This window comes from Oncorhynchus kisutch, linkage group LG26, assembly GCF_002021735.2.
Source record: "Oncorhynchus kisutch isolate 150728-3 linkage group LG26, Okis_V2, whole genome shotgun sequence".
Taxonomy (NCBI): Eukaryota; Metazoa; Chordata; class Actinopteri; order Salmoniformes; family Salmonidae; genus Oncorhynchus; species Oncorhynchus kisutch.
The window spans coordinates 7,700,774-7,715,784 of NC_034199.2; positions in this window are offsets into that span (position 1 = coordinate 7,700,774).

Genomic DNA, 15,011 nt, shown 5'->3' on the forward strand with positions numbered 1-15,011 from the left:
TGCCTCACACTGCATATGAAAGAACAGTCTGGACAGCCTGGTCCCCTGACACACACACAGGCATGCACAGGGTTGGGGAGAAACGGATTACATGTAAGTAACTGATTTGCTAAAAAATTTTAATCCAATTACAGACACTTTTTAAAAACTAAATTATTACTTCTAGGATTACTTTATATTCAGAACATTATTTTTCTCTCAATGACATTCAAATCAGCATAAAAAAGGTGCAAGTTTAAGTTTGTTCCACTAGTGTGTTTTATATATATACTAGATGACTGATAGGGAGGTGCTGTGTTGAAGCCACAATGCCTCCATATTAGCAAATCAGTGTAAAAAAATATTTTGGAAGCTATAGAAATGCATTTATTGATGTCTACATTTGTTTTAGCCAAGCGCACCATTCAGCGTGTAACTTGCTAGTGTTGGCATCGAGTAATTGTTCTGGCCCCCTCCCAGTAAGAGGGAGTGGTGAGCTCTACAGCAGCTCAATCGCTGATTGAAAACTGTTTTTTTTTCTGTCCCTCCCAAAAGAGAGAATTTGTAGATAACTGGCCTGCTGAGGAGTGACAGACTCCATCGAAGCTGGAGGGGTGTTCTCATCTTATCTATCAACATATATATGGGTCTAACTCCTATATGGGTCTAGCTCAACAATGATATAGGGTGCAGGCCAGGCAGCAGGCAGTTAGCCAGTCTGCCAGCTTAGTGGAGCCTGCCACTAGCACAGTCATGTAGTCAGCTCAGCTTTCCCCATTGAGACCGTGCCTAAGCCTCGATCTAGGTCGGCAAACTAAACATGGCGGTGTTCGACCTTAACAATCACACTGGAATAAAGACCTCCCTCCATTCCTGTCCATTATTGAAAGAGATTGTGACAATATCTCGCGTCTCAAAATAGGACTACTTAAGTTAGATCCCTCACTTCCAAGGCAGTCAGTCAATTAATTAATCACTGATCACAACCGGATGAGATTGGCCTGACTTGGTTCAAGCCTGATTATTTACTGTGTTAATTGAGGCCTCCCCTCCTGGTTACACTAGTGACCATATCCCACAAAGGCGGAAGTATAACATTTACGACAAGTCATTTTTTTTAATGGACGGTTTTCGTCTTTTGAGCTTCTAATCATAAAATCTATGCAGCCTACTCAATTACTTTTTATATCTACTGTTCAAAGGCCTCCTGGGCCGTATGTTTTGGAGCCATCATCAATTCAGTGGGTTTTGTCCAACATCTACTGTAGTTTTGTCCTGTGGAATAAATATTGTTGTATTTAAATGTTTTTCTCATAATCCTGGACTATTGGATCACAATAACAAATAATCCAACCATGAATTATCAAAAGCTGGGACAACCCAATTCTTGACAACATAAAGATTCCAAGATGCCCTCTTAGACTCCCTCCACCTACCCAAGGACGTCCACATACAAAAAAATCTGTTAACCACCTAACCAAGGATCCAAATTAAACCTTGCGTAATACCCTAGATGCAGTCGCACCTCTAAAAACAAAAACATATGTCACAAGAGATTAGCTCCCTGGTATATAGAAAATAACCGAGCGCGGAGGCAAGCTTCCAGAAAATACTTTTTTTTTTGAAAAATTAGCTGTAGCCAGCTAAAAAATAGAAAAACTAGCTGTAACGTCTGCTTCCAACTCACACTCTCAACACGTAGATCCCCCGAACGCAGCTCACTTTCCAACCCACTTTCCAACTCACACTCTCAAATACATAGATCTCCTGAACGCAGCTCACTCTTCAGATCCCAATCAACTGAATTCTGATCACCTGTTCACACACCTGTATGTCATTATCACACACTATTTAGTTCAGTTCTTTGCACCCCATCATTGTGAGGTATTGTTTGTTTTGTGACACACTTCTATTTAAGAGCGCTGGTTTCCCCATAATACAATCTTCCTGTGTATGATAGTTTTTGCCGCCTCACTAATGACGTCTTTTGCCTATTCCCTGCCTGTACCTTAGCCTATCGGATTTCCTGTTATCAACCTATTGCCTATTCTCCCGGACGACGTTACCAGCCTTTCCCTGCCTGTACTGTGGCTTTGTTGTGTATGACCTTCTGCCTGCCCCTGGACCCAGCTACCTGCCCCCTGTGGTCCTTTACAATATAGCTGCTGCCCTGCGCTTGAAACCAGCTCTCTGTCTCCCATCGTGTTCATTACACTAGCTTGATAAGACAGTACCGTGCAATATCAACAAGCCCTCACTGCTGCTCGATCAGTCTACTTTTTCAACTTAATAAAACTTAATAAAATCAATAAACATTTATTTTTGATACTGTCGCAAGCTAACTAAAAAGCTGCATCCCCCAAGATGGGATGGCCTTCACTTCAGCAGTGATGAATTCATTAATTTCTTTGACGAAAAGATCATGATTATTAGAAGTTATGGACTCTTTGAATCTGTATATGAATCCAAAACTGCGTTGTCCTGAGTCTGCACAGAACTGCCAGGATCTAGAATCAATGGAGACACTCAAGTTTTTAAATTCTGTATCTCTCGACACATTCATGAAAATAGTCATGGCCTCCAACCTTCCAGCTGCCTACTGGACCCTATTCCAACTAAACTACTGAAAGACTACCCTCCTAATTTGACGATAATAACGGGCTCCCTTCCTCCATATGTGTACTAAATTATGGCAGTAATAAACGCCTCTACTGAAAAAGTATAATCTAAGCCTACTTTCCAGTCATAAATAGCATACTGTACATTCACATTTAAAGTTTTCTCGTCTTGAGTTTTCTGAGACCCATTACTGACACTTGCTACTGTATGACTTTGGCCTCATGGTGCATTCACACTTTGGAAGAATTGGAAGATCAACCTGCATTCAAGTCTGCACAAAAAAAAGATGTAAAGCCAAAGGGACCCATATGCAGTGAGATTGACCAATTTGCATTTACATTTTTAGATAAGCAGCATAGTATGTACTCGAAATAAGAACAGTGCAGATATGTATGTCTAGAATCAACAACTTCATGTACATGTTGGTAAGCAAACTAAACAATTTAATTATTTCAACACTTAAAAAGTGTTAGTTAATTAAACAGTGTTAAACATATATTGTAACACCTAAAATAGTTACACTACAGTATGTTTAATACTTATTTAATTTAAACACTAAAAAAATCAATTACGAAGATAGGTAACTGTGTGTGTGGGAGTTATCTACCATTTTCATGCAGAGTATAACCTATTCATCAGTGTTTTCCCCAAAGAGTACATACAACATTCCAGGGGGGAATGTTTCTAGAACCTGAACCTCATCATCACAGAGAACTTATACACTCAATTAATGTTTTTTTTTTCATTCTTATTAAAACCCCATTTTATTTATTTTGGCAAGGATAATGTTCAAACAATGTTTTTCAGCAGTTGCCTTTATTCTGGGGTTTTCTTTTAAAATAATTGTTACACATCAAATAACACCCCCATGAATGAAAATATGAATTGGATAAAAAGACATTTCCCCGTTGATGTTTTTCTTTATATGTTGTATAATTTTTACCATTAGAATGGGTACTGTTGTAGTCTTGAGATTCACTAAAACAATCAAGGAGTCAGTAAGAATGTGTAATTACCTCTCTAATGGACTACTCACTGTCGACTTATAATGCACCTCTTCTACTCTCAACTCCACTTCACTGTGACACAGGGCTGAATAAAATATTTACGTAGCTCATAATTTATTTTCGGATTTCACAGCATTTCAAGCCCTCAATTCATAATCAGTGGACCATTTAGTAGTATGCCAATATGAATATAAATACAACTAAATTATTGAAATGTAATTTGAAATCAACGCAATCCCCTAAGAACTAACTGGCTGATTTTTGTACACCAGCACAGACCTCCATGCACTGACATTTATTAGCATTATTCATTAGTCTACTTCCCTATTCTTAATTACTACTCTCCCTCTCTCTTCTTCCCCCTCTCTCACTCCCTGTCTCCATCCCTCTTTTCTCAGGTTAATAGTGGGCTCCCTCACCGTCTGCTGGCTTCCCAACCAGGTGCGTCGCCTGATGACTGCCGCCGTGCCCAAGTCCAGCTGGACAATGCCCTACTTCCGCAGCTATGTGGCGCTGCACCCTGTGGCCGACACCTTCTTTTACCTCAGCTCCGTGCTTAACCCCTTCCTGTACAACCTCTCCTCCAGCCAATTCCAACAGGTCTTTGTCCAGGTGCTGCGCTGCCGCCTCACCATTGAGCATGTCAACAAACGGACTCTGAGGAGCTCAGAGGAAAACTTGACCCGCTCGTTGCGGCCCCTGCTAAAGTCGCTGCGTTGTGGTCATGGCGGCAGGTCTACTCAGACTCAGAGCATGGAGTTCAAGATGCCTACGTTCACTACCTTACATATTCCTAAGGACACTCCAGCTCCCAGCCCTGAGGAGGCCCTTCCCACAACCGATGAATCACGCTCGATTTCGGTGCGAAAGGGAAATGAGCCTGATGAGACTGAAATATAGGGACGCATTCGGTGCTTTGAGGATTATTCAAATCCGAACGAGATGATCCGATCACTATCTGATTGAGATTTGTTGCTTCGACACATGGTAATAACATTTAGTCCGTATTGTGACCAGATTCCCTGGTTCCCTCCCTGTATGCAAATTAATCCAACCTGCCGATATGACCATACTGTACAAATCGACAAAACAGCGCACTTTTATAGTCAATAGTTTTATACTCTCATCATTACAGCCTAATTTTGTTATCCAAAGTTCAAGACTGAGCGTAATAGCCCACTGGGCAACCACGTCATTTCAACATGGATAATTGGGTAATATTTGGTTGAGACGTTGATCAATGAGATTGCAACCTTTATTCATCCACTCCAAAGACAGTCAAAAGTTAGTTGAATTTCCAGTGTGTTATCACTATGCTTTCAAACATCTGCAATCGGGTTCATGTTATCAATCAACCAACCAGAGTTACAAAGCCGGGGCCTAAAATTGTGTATAAATTATAATTTTGCAATGACATCGAAGATGTGAAAAATATTTGTTAGTCTGATGAGTGTAATGAGGAACATCCTGAATTTGCACCTGAAGCATTTATGAAACTACTTCTTCCGGTTAATGATAGGCATGGGCCCATCAAGAAACACTGTTAGAACTGATAAGTCCCCATGGCTAGATGATTAAATGAAAACTGTATGGCTGAGAGGGATGAGGCAAGGGAATAGCAAATAAGTCTGACAACACAGCAGACTGGCAAACATACAGTAAATTGAGAAATCACATAACTAAACCAAAAGACGAATAAACTATACTATGGAACAAAGATAAATGATATAAAGAATGCTCTGGAGAACTTAAAATGAAATTCTAGGCAAAATAGCAAACTCGGTCCATACTTCATTGAGGCAGGTGGCTTGTTCATAGCAAAACCTTTTGATATTACCTACCAGTAAGAACTTCTTTTTTGAAAGATTAGCAAACATAGGCATGACATGCAAACAACAAATGCTGAGCCTTCATATTCATGCATAATGGACCAAATAATGAAAGATGAACACTGTAGTTTGAGTTCCACAATTTGGGTGTGGAAGAGGGGGAAAAAATGTTCCTATCTATAAATAAGGACAAACCACCTGGTTTGGTTTCCACAACCTGGATGGTAAATGCTGAGGTTGGTAGCGAAATAAATTGTGACTCCTGTTTGCCACATCTTCAATTTAAGCCAAGAGACTCAGACATGGAGGAGGAAAAGGTCACTCATCTACTCAAGAAGAGCAGAACACCCTTTAATGGTTCAAACAGCTGACCAATTAGCCTGTTACAAGTGCTTAGCAAACTGACACAAATGACTGATGATTCGCTGAATTCAAATTGTGATTCATTTCAGGAAACTAGGCATATGTCATTACTTCACAGGAGAGCCATTTGAATGTAAACCTTTTTTACATTTTTATCAAAATGCGTTTTTGGGCAGAAATGCCTTCTGGAACATGTGAACTTTTGTGTGCCTTAATAACAAACTTTTATGCCATCTGTAAATACGAATACAATTGTTAAATTACAAGTTTCAGAAAAAGACAAGAACCTTCCCGCTAGCCATGAGTTTTGAAATCAGTGGAATTGGAGTATGATAGCTAAGGAGATGGAGAAAATTCTGACGTTTGATTGCAAATATGCAGAGGAGTCGAAAATAGAACACATAGAAGGCTGTGTATAAAACACCTGTTTCCGGATTACATCTTCAAACTAAGGGCAACCATGGCATCGGAGACAGATGGGGAGAAGCGTCCACACATGTAAACGGGTAAGATAGTCTAGCTAGCTACATTTTCAGATATGACATATTTCTAATTTGTCAGAAAGTTGTTTTCATTTCAAGTTAAAGTGTATTGTTAGCTAGCTAGCTAACATTAGCTGACTGGCTCGCTAGCTAACGTTACGTGTATGATCTGTGTAGTAATATTATTCTTATCTAAGAGCCATTTGCATTGCTAGTTATAGCCTAATGTTAGATAGCTAGCTATCATTGAACCTGGTTGGTTGTTTACCTGCAGATTCATGCTGGGATTATGGTTCATTGTTTAGCTAGCTAGCAATTTTGTTTTACAGACTCCACTATGACAGTAACTATTTCAATAGAATGTTCATGATGTCACTGCGACAACTGTCGATAGTCGTAGCTGGTAAATTCACTCTGGCTATCTAGTCTAAGAGCAGTCTCGTCTGAGTGTGCCAGAGCACAGAATAACTGACGAATTTATGAACGCTCAACACCTGTTGAATATGGCCGGTGTCAGTAAACGTTGTAAAAAAAAAGTGTAATTAAATTGTTGCCAGCAGCACAGTTACGCTCTGGATAACATATAAACTGCCCCACCAGCTCTGCTAGGGAGAGTAAAATGGTCAGCTTGTGCTGTTCTTTTATTTGTGTCTGGAAATAGCTATCAAGCTAGCCAACGTTAGCCAGTTAGCTTGGGTGCTTGACTGCTGTCTGGTCAGAACGCTCAGATCAACCCTACTCCTCGGCCAGAGCATCCAGTGTGTGCTCTGAACACTACAAGAGCGAAACACTCTGAGTTTACGAACACCCAGAGCACACTCTGCCTTCTCTGCCTTCTTATGGATTGAGAGTTACCGATCTAATAGAACACAGAGGCTTTTCGTTATGGAAGCCTCTCTCATGTAAATTCAGTTAAGTGTGGTGTACCGTAGGGCAGCCAGCTAGGGCCATTATTGTTAATGGGTAACTAACAATCGGCTGGTGTTAAATATCTACAAAACTAGAAGCATATTTTTGGGGGATAAATCACTTAATTTAGATCTGTTATTGCATAATGTGGCGATTGAGCAAGTTGAGGAGACTAAACTGCTGGGTGTAACCCTAGATAGCAAGCAATCATGGTCAAAACATATAGACTCAATTGTTGCTAAAATGGTAAGAGGTTGGTCCATGATACCCTCGGGCGTAGATGCCTTCTTGACATCTCAGTCGACCAGACAGGTCCTACAGGCCATAGTTTTGTTACCTTGACTACTGCCCAACTGTGCAAAAAAGGAACATAGGTCAATTGCAGTTGGTTCAGATCAAAGCAGCACATATCGCTCTTAGATGTACACGAAGGGAACATGTCAGTCTCTACTTGCTCAAAGTTGTGAATCAAATCAATCAAATTTATTTATATAGCCCTTCGTACATCAGCTGATATCTCAAAGTGCTGTACAGAACCCAGCCTAAAACCCCAAACAGCAAGCAATGCAGGTGTAGAAGCGATTGACTGCATCACTATTGGTCTCTGTGCAAGGTTTCAATGTGTTGAAGGTACCGAATTTTCTGCTCAAGCAGTTAGCACACAGTTTGGACACTCATTGGTACAACACATGACAACCAGAGGTCTCTTCACAGTCCCCAGGTCCAGAACAGAGGCTGGGAAACGCACCAGTATTAAATGGAGACATGACTATATGTAACTTTCTACCACCCCAGGTAACTCAAACTAGCAATAAAACCAGATTTTAAAAACAGATTAAAGAACCTTACTGCACAAAAAGGGGACTGTGAAGAGACTCAAACATTTTATATATATTGTACTGTAATTTGAACTGTATTATGTATTAATATGTAGGCTGTGTGAAATGTTTTAAATGTATGTAGTTCAGTCCTTGACTAATAATATTCTGTACTATATCATGTTTCATGTGGACACCATCTAAAATCTTGCTCCGTACTTTGGCGTCTAATAATTTTTTTTTTAAACCTCCTGCGTTGTGCTAGATGTGTCAATGTGTAGTTCATACATGCATGCCTAATCCATGAGCAGAATTAGTGTTTTATCTCAATTAGCCACAAAAATTCTAGTTTGAAGAGTATGTTTTCTTGAAGCTGTGCCATGCCATTCTCCCTTCATTTTCCCACACGTGCAAATTCCAGTTCTGGCTTCAGCACCTCGATTTTGAGTGACAAGTTGGCCTGCCCTGCGTTATCCAATGAGGTTGCAGGGTGGGCCCAACAGCTCAGTGGACACAACAGAGAGAGAGAGAGAGCAATGACGTGGTGCACATATGTGACATGGAATGCAGTGTTCACAGCCAAATTCATATTTATTTTTTGTGCTTTCAACCATTTAAAAGCACATCAAAGTTCAAATGGGAATACAATGTCAGATGTTTTGTTTATTTATGGGATAAACGCCTGCATTACCTTGGAATAATGGATGATGACCGCCTCGTCCCTTTGCGGAGTTCATTTTTCTAAAGTAATGTACAGAACGGTGGCATTTATCACGCTTGTACCACAGTTGCCAAATAAAACAATATGAAAGCACACATTTACTGGTAGAAATACTTTTTATTTATTTATATAAGCAAATTCATACCTTCTTATCTTTTGGTTGCTCGTTCGAATATTTGTGAATGCGACCCAGTCATTCGATCTTTATGTTCCATTGCCATGCTCAGTGGCAATGTTCATATCCCTTGCTTGCTGCTAGCTAGCTACAGTTACACAACTTCTTCAGCCAGAATAGCAGTATATTTTATTCTGTTGCGTTTGTTTAAGCTTTTATCCCGCTTATAACACAGTTGCCAAAGAAAACAATATTATAAGCATACATTTACCAATACAAATAAAACATTCCGTTGATATTTTCATATTTTGGTTGCTTGAGACGTGACCCAGTCGTTTGTTCTAAATATATGGATACAATATCTCTGCAAAAACTAATCTATGTTAGCTAGCTACATTTTTTAGTCGTTGGACCTGTGTTTATAATGTATCCAATTTCAGTTTGTGTGATTGTTGGTTTAGCTTTCTGTAATTTTGTAGCAAGTACGGTCTGCGTGTAGGCGCTTATTGCGTCATGATTGCAAGGTGTCCCAATATGTCCCAATATCTCTTCGAACTGTCCTGTTATCTTGCTTTAATGTACATTCTAGATTACCGTTCTAGCCAATCAGAAACAAGTATTCAACAAAGCGGTCATCAAATAGCAGAACCATGATTGCAGTTGAGATTAAATTAAAATTACATAGTACAAGTGATCATTGTCCTTTGAGATTCTCTACAGATTATTACAGCAATTGTGAAGATCTCCACAGACCTGCGATGACCTATGCATGCTATCGTGAACATGCACGCATTATGAAGAAATTAATAGTTTGAGTGACCTCAAAATGTGTCCATGGATGTGTTACTCATTTAAGGTTGAATGTTACATTAGTCTTAACTTTAGACTATTTTCTGTATTACAAAGTTATATTGAATTGCGTTTGGTTAACACAACCAACTATCAACATTTAAGAAGATGTATCTACTGCTTAGATGGTACCATCTGAGCCACTGGCTTAATCCCATTCTTTAACCTTTGTTTTGGCTAAATTGGAGACGTTAATCCAACAAATAATTGGTTAACAAGTTAGTAGGCTATTTATTGAATTTCATAAGTTATATTGAATTGTGTTTTGTCAATTTAACCAAATATCAACATTTGAAGGAGTCGGACTAAGTCAAATCAAACTTGAAATGCAATTTAAATAAAAGGTTGATTTGATTTAGTGCTATTCTTTAACTGTTGATATTTGGTTGCAGTGACAACCAAACAATAAATATAATTAAATATCCTTCAATTTAAAATCAACCAGAATTTGAAACCCTAGGCCTAGGTTTATTTATAGTTGAATTCTGGGGTGAATTAAACAATAGCTGTTGATGGCTGTGCAAATGCTTTATAGGCCTAAATATACTTTTTTCAAAACCAATACATTTGCTAAGCAGATTCAACGTCACAATGCGTTGACAAATTACTTTCAAACAATGTTGATTCAACCAGTTTGTGCCCAGTGCGAGGCTACTGTCCCGATAACCTCGACCTGTCCACAGCCGTGCAAATAAATATTCAGAGTATCTCTCCCATCCATAAAACAATTCACCACACAGATGAGCTGAGTATCTGGTGTGTGTACAAAGTACAATTACTGCACAGTATAAATAAAATGACATTTAGGACCTAATGCACAGAGTAGAATAGGCTACAAAGTGTATCTCCAAATGACGCAATGCATTATCCAAACAGGTCTGGACAGGTTTGTTCTTTACGGCATGTATGTTTACATACACTACTGTTCAAATTTTGGGGTCACTTAGAAATGTCCTTGTTTTTGAAATAACATCAAATTGATACAGTGTAAACATCGTTAATGTTGTAAATTAGCATTGTAGCTGGAAACGGCAGATTTTTAATGGAATATCTACATTATCATCAACCATCACTCCTGTGCCACGTTGTGTTAGCTAATCCAAGTTTATCATTTTAAAAGTCTAATTGATAATTAGAAAACCATTTGCAATTATGTTAGCACAGCTGAAACCTGCTGTGCTCATTAAAGAAGCAATAAAACTGGCCTTCTTTAGACTAGTTGATTATCTGGAGCATCAGCATTTTTGAGTTCGATTACATGCTCAAATGCCAGAAACAAATAACTTTCTTCTGAAACTCAGTCTATTCTTGTTCTGAGAAATTAAGGCTATTCCATGCGAGAAATTGCCAAGAAACTGAACATCTCGTATAGCGCTGTGTACTACTCCCTTCATAGAACAGAGCAAACTGGCTCTAAGCAGAATAGAAAGAGGAGTGGAGCCTCAGGTGCAAAACTGAGCAAGAGGACAAGTACATTAGAGTGTCTAGTTTAAGAAACTCACAAAGTCCTCGACTGGCAGCTTCATTAAATGTACCAGCAAAAACACCAGTCTCAACGGTCAACAATGAAGCTGCCAGTCGAGGACTTTGTGAGTTTCTTAAACTAGACACTCTAATGTACTTGTCCTCTTGCTCAGTTTTGCACCTGAGGCCTCCCACTCCTCTTTCTATTCTGCTTAGAGCCAGTTTGCTCTGTTCTATGAAGGGAGTAGTACACAGCGCTATACGAGATGTTCAGTTTCTTGGCAATTTCTCGCATGGAATAGCCTTAATTTCTCAGAACAAGAATAGACTGAGTTTCAGAAGAAGTTATTTGTTTCTGGCATTTTGAGCATGTAATCGAACTCAAAAATGCTGATGCTCCAGATAATCAACTAGTCTAAAGAAGGCCAGTTTTATTGCTTCTTTAATGAGCACAGCAGGTTTCAGCTGTGCTAACATAATTGCAAAATGGTTTTCTAATTATCAATTAGACTTTTAAAATGATAAACTTGGATTAGCTAACACAACGTGGCACAGGAGTGATGGTTGATGATAATGTAGATATTCCATTAAAAATCTGCCGTTTCCAGCTACAATGCTAATTTACAACATTAACGATGTTTACACTGTATCAATTTGATGTTATTCAAAAACAAGGACATTTCTAAGTGACCCAAAATTTTGAACAGTAGTGTATGTAAACATACATGCGTAAAGAACAAACCTGTCCAGACCTGTTTTGGATAATGCATTGCGTCATTTGGAGATACACTTTGTAGCCTATTCTACTCTGTGCATTAGGTCCTAAATGTCATTTTTATTTATACTGTGCAGTAATTGTACTTTGTACACCACCAGATACTCAGCTCATCTGTGTGGTGAATTGTTTTATGGATGGGAGAGATACTCTGAATATTTATTTGCACGGCTGTGGACAGGTCGAGGTTATCGGGACAGTAGCCTCGCACTGGGCACAAACTGTTGAATCAACATTGTTTGAAAGTAATTTGTCAACGCATTGTGACGTTGAATCTGCTTAGCAAATGTATTGGTTTTGAAAAAAGTATATTTAGGCCTATAAAGCATTTGCACAGCCATCAACAGCTATTGTTTTAATTCACCCCAGAATTCAACTATAAATAAACCTAGGCCTAGGGTTTCAAATTCTGGTTGATTTTAAATTGAAGGATATTTAATTATATTTAATTGTTTGGTTGTCACTGCAACCAAATATCAACAGTTAAAGAATAGCACTAAATCAAATCAACCTTTTATTTAAATTGCATTTCAAGTTTGATTTGACTTAGTCCGACTCCTTCAAATGTTGATATTTGGTTAAATTGACAAAACACAATTCAATATAACTTATGAAATTCAATAAATAGCCTACTAACTTGTTAACCAATTATTTGTTGGATTAACGTCTCCAATTTAGCCAAAAACAAAGGTTAAAGAATGGGATTAAGCCAGTGGCTCAGATGGTACCATCTAAGCAGTAGATACATCTTCTTTAAATGTTGATAGTTGGTTGTGTTAACCAAACGCAATTCAATATAACTTTTGTAATACAGAAAATAGTCTAAAGTTAAGACTAATGTAACATTCAACCTTAAAATGAGTAACACATCCATGGACACATTTTGAGGTCACTCAAACTATTAATTTCTTCATAATGCGTGCATGTTCACGATAGCATGCATAGGTCATCGCAGGTCTGTGGAGATCTTCACAATTGCTGTAATAATCTGTAGAGAATCTCAAAGGACAATGATCACTTGTACTATGTAATTTTAATTTAATCTCAACTGCAATCATGGTTCTGCTATTTGATGACCGCTTTGTTGAATACTTGTTTCTGATTGGCTAGAACGGTAATCTAGAATGTACATTAAAGCAAGATAACAGGACAGTTCGAAGAGATATTGGGACATATTGGGACACCTTGCAATCATGACGCAATAAGCGCCTACACGCAGACCGTACTTGCTACAAAATTACAGAAAGCTAAACCAACAATCACACAAACTGAAATTGGATACATTATAAACACAGGTCCAACGACTAAAAAATGTAGCTAGCTAACATAGATTTAGTTTTTGCAGAGATATTGTATCCATATATTTAGAACAAACGACTGGGTCACGTCTCAAGCAACCAAAATATGAAAATATCAACGGAATGTTTTTATTTGTATTGGTAAATGTATGCTTATAATATTGTTTTCTTTGGCAACTGTGTTATAAGCGGGATAAAAGCTTAAACAAACGCAACAGAATAAAATATACTGCTATTCTGGCTGAAGAAGTTGTGTAACTGTAGCTAGCTAGCAGCAAGCAAGGGATATGAACATTGCCACTGAGCATGGCAATGGAACATAAAGATCGAATGACTGGGTCGCATTCACAAATATTCGAACGAGCAACCAAAAGATAAGAAGGTATGAATTTGCTTATATAATAAATAAAAAGTATTTCTACCAGTAAATGTGTGCTTTCATATTGTTTTATTTGGCAACTGTGGTACAAGCGTGATAAATGCCACCGTTCTGTACATTACTTTAGAAAAATGAACTCCGCAAAGGGACGAGGCGGTCATCATCCATTATTTCCAAGGTAATGCAGGCGTTTATCCCATAAATAAACAAAACATCTGACATTGTATTCCCATTTGAACTTTGATGTGCTTTTAAATGGTTGAAAGCACAAAAAATAAATATGAATTTGGCTGTGAACACTGCATTCCATGTCACATATGTGCACCACGTCATTGCTCTCTCTCTCTCTCTGTTGTGTCCACTGAGCTGTTGGGCCCACCCTGCAACCTCATTGGATAACGCAGGGCAGGCCAACTTGTCACTCAAAATCGAGGTGCTGAAGCCAGAACTGGAATTTGCACGTGTGGGAAAATGAAGGGAGAATGGCATGGCACAGCTTCAAGAAAACATACTCTTTCAAACTAGAATTTTTGTGGCTAATTGAGATAAAACACTAATTCTGCTCATGGATTAGGCATGCATGTATGAACTACACATTGACACATCTAGCACAACGCAGGAGGTTTAAAAAAAAAATTATTAGACGCCAAAGTACCGGAGCAAGATTTTAGATTGGTGTCCACATGAAACATGATATAGTACAGAATATTATTAGTCAAGGACTGAACTACATACATTTAAAACATTTCACACAGCCTACATATTAATACATAATACAGTTCAAATTACAGTACAATATATATAAAATGTTTGAGTCTCTTCACAGTCCCCTTTTTGTGCAGTAAGGTTCTTTAATCTGTTTTTTAAAATCTGGTTTTATTGCTAGTTTGAGTTACCTGGGGTGGTAGAAAGTTACATATAGTCATGTCTCCATTTAATACTGTGCGTTTCCCAGCCTCTGTTCTGGACCTGGGACTGTGAAGAGACCTCTGGTTGTCATGTGTTGTACCAATGAGTGTCCAAACTGTGTGCTAACTGCTTGAGCAGAAAATTCGGTACCTTCAACACATTGAAACCTTGCACAGAGACCAATAGTGATGCAGTCAATCGCTTCTACACCTGCATTGCTTGCTGTTTGGGGTTTTAGGCTGGGTTTCTGTACAGCACTTTGAGATATCAGCTGATGTACGAAGGGCTATATAAATAAATTTGATTTGATTTGATTCACAACTTTGAGCAAGTAGAGACTGACATGTTCCCTTCGTGTACATCTAAGAGCGATATGTGCTGCTTTGATCTGAACCAACTGCAATTGACCTATGTTCCTTTTTGCTGCACAGTTGGGCAGTAGTCAAGGTAACAAAACTATGGCCTGTAGGACCTGTCTGGTCGACTGAGATGTCA